A 6,365-nucleotide genomic window follows, 5' to 3' on the forward strand; every position below is an offset into this window, starting at 1 on the left:
ATTGGCCTCTTGGTGGCCCCCACACCTAACACCTAGTGGTGAGCCCCCACCAGCCATGGAGATTCGCCGACTTGGGGGGAAGAGATGCAGGCAGCTCCAAGGGGAAGTAGCGCCTGGCAAATGGGAGAGTGCGATAAAAGGGAGTGCATGCTGGGGTGAAGAGGATGGCAGAAGGACATTGGCCGAATACTGGGGCAAGGTGTGAGGGGCTGTCCAGAGGTAAGGCTGGATAGTGGGAGGCAGAGAAATGTTTATATGCACAGGTTTGGGGAGTAATAGCCCTCTTTGTTTGTTGAATTGGACGCAGACTGCGCCCCATACATAATTGATGCGTGATGCCCTTGGTGGCTAAAGTTGTGCCTGTGCAGACCTTGCGCCCCAGAGAGATGCAGGCCTGAGCGGAAGTAAACTTGAGGTCCCTGCGCATGCGTGCAGAGAGCTGCACAGACCACAGGCTTTGCCTTGAGCTGACCTCGGCAGAAGAGGGCAGAGCATGGCATCAGCGAGGCAGTGCCCTCACAGGAACATGGCTTCAGCAGGAGCACAGCTGCAGAGCCACCAACAAATCAATGAAGCCACGGTCAGCTTTCCTTCCCTGTACCCTTCTCTCTATGTCCTTCCCTGAATTCTCTTCTCATCCATATTAGTGTACCCCATTACTGCAACCTCTGTACGGATACATGCGAGCTATAAGAAAGTGAGTGCACACCTGCATGCATATATGTACCCTATGTGTGCGGAGGTCGTGGCATTTTTCCAAACGGAACCAGAAGTACCTGGACCAGGATACAGACCCCAGTAACCCAACCCTCAATTTTCTGCATACTCAACCCACTCACAAAACCATTTCTATCCCAGCAATCCCCACGCACTTTACCACACCACATCAACAACACTTAGAGCGAATCTACAGCACACAAGGCCTCGCCCGATCCGACACTTGCACCAAAGCCCAGCACTCGGTGTATACCGAGCTGAAGCTGCGAACCGCACACCACTACTCCCACTCTTCTACTCCCCTCCTCCTCGACTAACCCTACCCGCCCTCATCCTGTTTACAGATCCGCCAGAGCGCCTGGGGACCAACTCCGTCGGCGACGGTGCGCTATATAAGTACCTGTAACATAACATAACATAACATTTCCAATGATTTCAATATGTAAAGTACTGTTGTGACATGTTGCCAGAAAAGGTGCAGACAAAGCTCAACCTGTTGGCAAATCTCTAAGTTGAATATTGTTTGAGCTTATAGCCGTCAATAATCATGTCCTTGTATTGTGTCTTCGCAATACTAATGATCAAAATAGTAAAGCAGTGGTGGGGCATATAGAGGTTGCTTAAGCTGCCATCCTTAAAAATGGACTTTGAGGCAGTACGGTGACACAAAAAGTTTCAATCCACTTGGGTTTGTCATCAAACTGAAAAAAGAGGAATTGTTTCCATAACCTCTTACTCCACTTACCCCACTTTCCCGGTGCACGGGCAAATGCCTGCTCTCGGTAGGATTTTCTGACGGGAAGGAAAAAATAGTTCCATGTGTTAATATCCACGCAAAAATATTGTGATACAAAAATATCGCCGTATTTTTGCGGCGATATTGAGCCATGGACCCTGCGGGGGACACCCCCCGCAACCCCAGCATTATTTTTAAATGTATATGGGACACCCCGCAACCCACACTCCCACAAATTATCCCCGCAAAAATATCGCCTAAGGCAAGACAAACAACCATATATACAGCAATATTTTTGGTGGGGATAATATGTAGGGATACCGAAAAAATGACAGGTCAGGCTGTCAGATTTTCCTACCCCGTCACTTTTTCCTACCTCTGGGTAATACCCCGTCACTTTTTCCTACCGCTGGGTGGGTTCCCCAATGCCTGCTGTCGGTAGGATTTTCTGATGGGTAGGAAAAAATGACAGGCCAAGCTGTCAGATTTTCCTACCCCGTCACTTTTTCCTACCCCTGGGTGGGTTGCCCAATGCCTGCTCTCGGTAGGATTTTCTGACGGGTAGGAAAAAATGACAGGCCAGGCTGTCAGATTTTCCTACCCCGTCACTTTTTCCTACACCTGGGTGGGTTGCCCAATGCCTGCTGTTGGTAGGATTTTCATCCGTGCGCCAAGTTTAAGGCTTCTTCTTTACTTTTTGCCACTTGGTGCTTTGAATGAATGTACCTTGGACCACTTTTTCCTTGCTCAGTTTTTGGTAATTATCTTGGGTGTGCACTCCATGTGCATTACCTGCCTCATGTGTTTTCTTTGGTTTGTTCTTTGTTTGTTTACCTGTATGGCACATTTCTAGAGTGATAGCCCAAGAGTTTTTGCTATAGTTAGATGCTTAGGCTAGCTTAGTGGTAATTCTTGTTTCTTTTTCTTTTTTAGTACACGTAGTACTGTACTTGTAGTTTTCCGCACAAGATTGGCATTACTTGGGTACTTCCTCGATTGACTCTTGAAGTGTCTAGGATTGAAGCTGGACCTTTCCTGATTGCTTCAGCTGTAACCCTGAATATCTTAATACAGTGAAGCGACTGCAGCTCAATTTTGTGGTAAGCAGCTCGATTGTTAACTGTCTCTCCAGCAGGTTTTAATTTTCTTTGACCTAAAAGGTTTTTGTCTCACACAAGTGGCTATACATATTCATTTATTTATTACACCAGGTTTATGACCTCGAAAAAAGTTTATTTGCAACTCAGCAGTTTGTGGATTCTTCTCCACACAGCACCGCTGTACATCAGATTCAGCACGCCCGTGTTTATTTCAGGTATTCGCTTTTTTTGAGCCTACTCATTTTCCCATCTCTTTTTGGAGTCACACCCTTGGTTAAATCGATCTTTATACCTTGATTACCTATGTGTATCTTAATGTGGATTTTCATGTACTTTTATGAATTAGCTAAAATCATTGTACTCTTGCACTTAGCGGTGTTGGATTGCTCAATCTTTGTGTACATCCTTGTTTTAACATTGTGAATCAATATACTGATGTTGTACTTTTGATGCATACATTTTCAGATTACTTTGCTCCTGAAGAAGGGGTTATTCCCCGAAACGCGTAGAGCATCTGATCATCTGAGTTCACTACCACGAAATTCATCATTTGAAAATTTGGATTGTATATTATTATTTCAGTTTCTAATTTGTATATATTCTTCTCATGATCAATGGCTTATTTCTATGTATTGAATGCCTTTATTCCTTTATGTTGATTTGAAGTGATTTTTACAGTACTTAGAACTGTTTGCTTTGATTAAAGTTTGACTTATTAGAAGATTACACTCTTTTTTCATTATTATTGACTGATAGTGTACAAGTATCAATGGTGTGCAGGGGACGGGAGTGTCTCTAGATGTAGACACTTTTCCTTGTTTCAGATTTTCCTACCCCGTCACTTTTTCCTACCCCTGGGTGGGTTGCCCAATGCCTGCTCTCGGTAGGATTTTCTGACGGGTAGGAAAAAATGACAGGCCAGGCTGTTAGATTTTCCTACCCCGTCACTTTTTCCTACCCCTGGGTGGGTTGCCCGATGCCTGCTGTCGGTAGGATTTTATGACGGGTAAGAAAAAATGACAGGCCAGGCTGTCAGATTTTCCTACCCCGTCACTTTTTCCTACCCCTGGGTGGGTTGCCCGATGCCTGCTCTCGGTAGGATTTTCTGATGGGTAGGAAAAAATGACAGGCCAGGCTGTCAGATTTTCCTACTCCGTCACTTTTTCCTACCCCTGGGTGGGTTGCCCAATGCCTGCTGTCGGTAGGATTTTCTGACGGTAGGAAAAAATGACAGGCCAGGCTGTCAGATTTTCCTACCCCGTCACTTTTTACTACCCCTGGGTGGGTTGCCCAATGTCTGCTGTCGGTAGGATTTTCTGACGGGTAGGAAAAAATGACAGGCCAGGCTGTCAGTTTTTCCTACCCCGTCACCTTTTCCTACCCCTGGGTGGGTTGCCAAATGCCTGCTCTCAGCAGGATTTTCTGACGTGTAGGAAAAAATGACAGGCCAGGCTGTCAGATTTTCCTACCCCGTCACTTTTTCCTATCGGTAGGATTTTCTGACAGGTAGCAAAAAATGACATTACAATACCTGTCAGAATTTCCTACCGATAAGATTTTCTGACAGATAGCAAAAAGTGACGTTACACCGGCAGGGGACAGCATGTATTTAGGAACGTTTGTCTGTCATTAACAACTGGGAAAGTTTCTTTTATATTAATATAAACAAAAATGTAACAATACTGTTGGTTTGTGTTTACAGGAGACTATTTGCTGAACATCACTATTTGGGAAGAGGAAGTCTTATGTGCAAGAGATTACAGTTAATGTCATTGTGTGACACCAAAAGAAAATAACACTGAAGAGGTACGCTGTTGCGTGACAGCCAAAATGGTGGCCTCCGCGTAAGCTCCGTGCATGTGTGGAATGTCCCTGCAGAACTGGGGAGTGATATGCGGTATGTCTGACACATAAACTTGTGACCCGCTATTGGAAGGGTGTGGGCTCATTATGCCCTGAACAGAAATTGAAAATATCGGCTCCTGCCGCGATACAGAGCTGCTGTGGCTCCCGCCCTGTTGGCGTGTGATAGAGGAGGCCCAACATTTGCGTTGCAGGAGTCCCCACCCGCCATATGAAGTAAGGAAGTTGGCGGAGGAATTGGTGCTAGGAAGCGGAGAGCAGTCGGACAGCTAAGGAGGAAGAAGCATGCAGTAAGAGCTCACCTGACACTCTGCTGGAGATGGACCGATGCCACGGTAAGCAACTGCGTGCACTGCTGCATGGGAGGCTCCCTAATCGGACCATTATCACGGCGCCGGGAGGCCGGTCAGTGGGGGGACTCCTGGGACTGCCTTGTGCCGTGTGAAGGCAGCATAGAAAGCGCTGCACAGCGACCTCCTAGTGGGTTCTGTTGGTGTCGGCGACCGGCTGTAGAGATGGGAAATAATCCCAGCTGACGGCGAGCGCACGCAGTGGGGTGCTGGGCCACCAGCTGGAGAAATACTATGCAATCTGCAGCCCTGGGGAGAGTGCTACATGCACACATAAGACTGAGAACCAGAAACCCATATTCGATTGCGCTGCGTGGGTGTTTACTGACTCATCACATCTCCCGCTCCCACCCTTGTCTTCATTAACTTCAACCTCACAGTGTTTTTGTACTGCTATCACGGAGCAGGCTCAGTTAGGGGCGCTGTATGTGTGGGATACGTGACAGTGTGTCCCTCTGACACCAGGGCACACTGGAACATAGCAAGGGTGACTGCTCTGAATCAGTGCTCGGGGTGAGGATTGCTGTAAAGACACTATGATCAAGGCATTTTACCCATTGGGGTTGGTGGTTTATTGCGCTTCTGGACTGACTGCGCTGTTACAATTATCCCATCAAATACACAGCAGTTGTTGTTTAATCTGAGACTCGGCGACTGAGAAACTACAAAACAGGAGCGTAGGCCGTGGTGTGTAGGGACATTTAACTGGGTTGTCATACACCTCTGGTCTATTAGCGCTGCAGTGAACTAACCTGGAAGCAACGTAACGTAAATCAAGAAATCGCGTGTATCGACGACCCTAGGTATCACCCCAGGTGTCACCCAAATGCTGCAGAGTGGGTGGGCAGTATACAAAGCTGTTAAAGGGACTACTGCACTGACATAGTGGTCATAATTGGCTGCTGTCTAGAGGTGGAGGAATGAAGCTGCCGTGTTTCTGCCTCACCACCCGAGAAACATCACTCCTGGCTAAACACGTAGAAGGGTGCTGTATTGCTAACCAGGTAACCAACAGAGAGTGTGCGCAGAGACTGGATTAAAGGTTGCTGCATTATGCCTAAAGGGGCTGGTGCTAAGAAAAGTGGCACAATGGATAAGTTTGCCAAGCCCACCCCAAAGCATGTAGAAACAGTGAGTGTAGGGACAAGCGGTCAGGCACTAACAGAGGGAGCAATGTTGCTGCCACCTGTGGTCCTCCAAGAAGTCATGGCCATCATGCAGCAAGGATTTGCTTCCATCTGGATGGTATCACAGTAAATGTAACCACAATCCACGCTCAGTTGGAGAAAACCACACAACGAATTACGGAAACTGAGATATGGATAAGCACGGCAGAGGATGCCATAACGGCACGACAGGGGACGGTAACGACCATGGCTAAAGAGTTGGACCGCATCAAGATAAAGTGTGAGGATTTGGAGGCGAGAACGAGGCGGAACAATGTTCGTATCATCGGAGTCCCTGAGGATGCCTTGAAGCGGCCCATGGAGGTCTCAGTTGAGGAGCTACTGAAGGAACTACTAGGAGACCCCGGCTGGTCTCAAAATGTTCATAGTGGACCGGGCGCACAGGGCGTTAATGGCACAACCAAAACCGGGG

The 6,365-nt window shown here is 47.4% G+C and overlaps 1 long non-coding RNA gene across 1 annotated transcript in view; it reads left to right on the forward strand.

Annotated features, from left to right (window-relative positions):
- Positions 1-3,265, forward strand: part of LOC138529514 (uncharacterized) — a 420,126-nt gene extending 416,861 nt beyond the window's left edge. Inside the window, exons 4-6 of the long non-coding RNA XR_011284843.1 lie at positions 2,387-2,553; positions 2,665-2,768; positions 3,019-3,265. This is a non-coding gene — a long non-coding RNA (uncharacterized lncRNA). The remainder of the gene's footprint in view (positions 1-2,386; positions 2,554-2,664; positions 2,769-3,018) is intronic.
- The last annotated feature ends 3,100 nt before the right edge of the window (positions 3,266-6,365 follow it).

The sequence above is a fragment of the Ambystoma mexicanum genome (assembly GCF_040938575.1).
Source record: "Ambystoma mexicanum isolate Mex_15411 chromosome 12 unlocalized genomic scaffold, UKY_AmexF1_1 Mex_chr12_unloc.1, whole genome shotgun sequence".
Taxonomy (NCBI): domain Eukaryota; kingdom Metazoa; phylum Chordata; class Amphibia; order Caudata; family Ambystomatidae; genus Ambystoma; species Ambystoma mexicanum.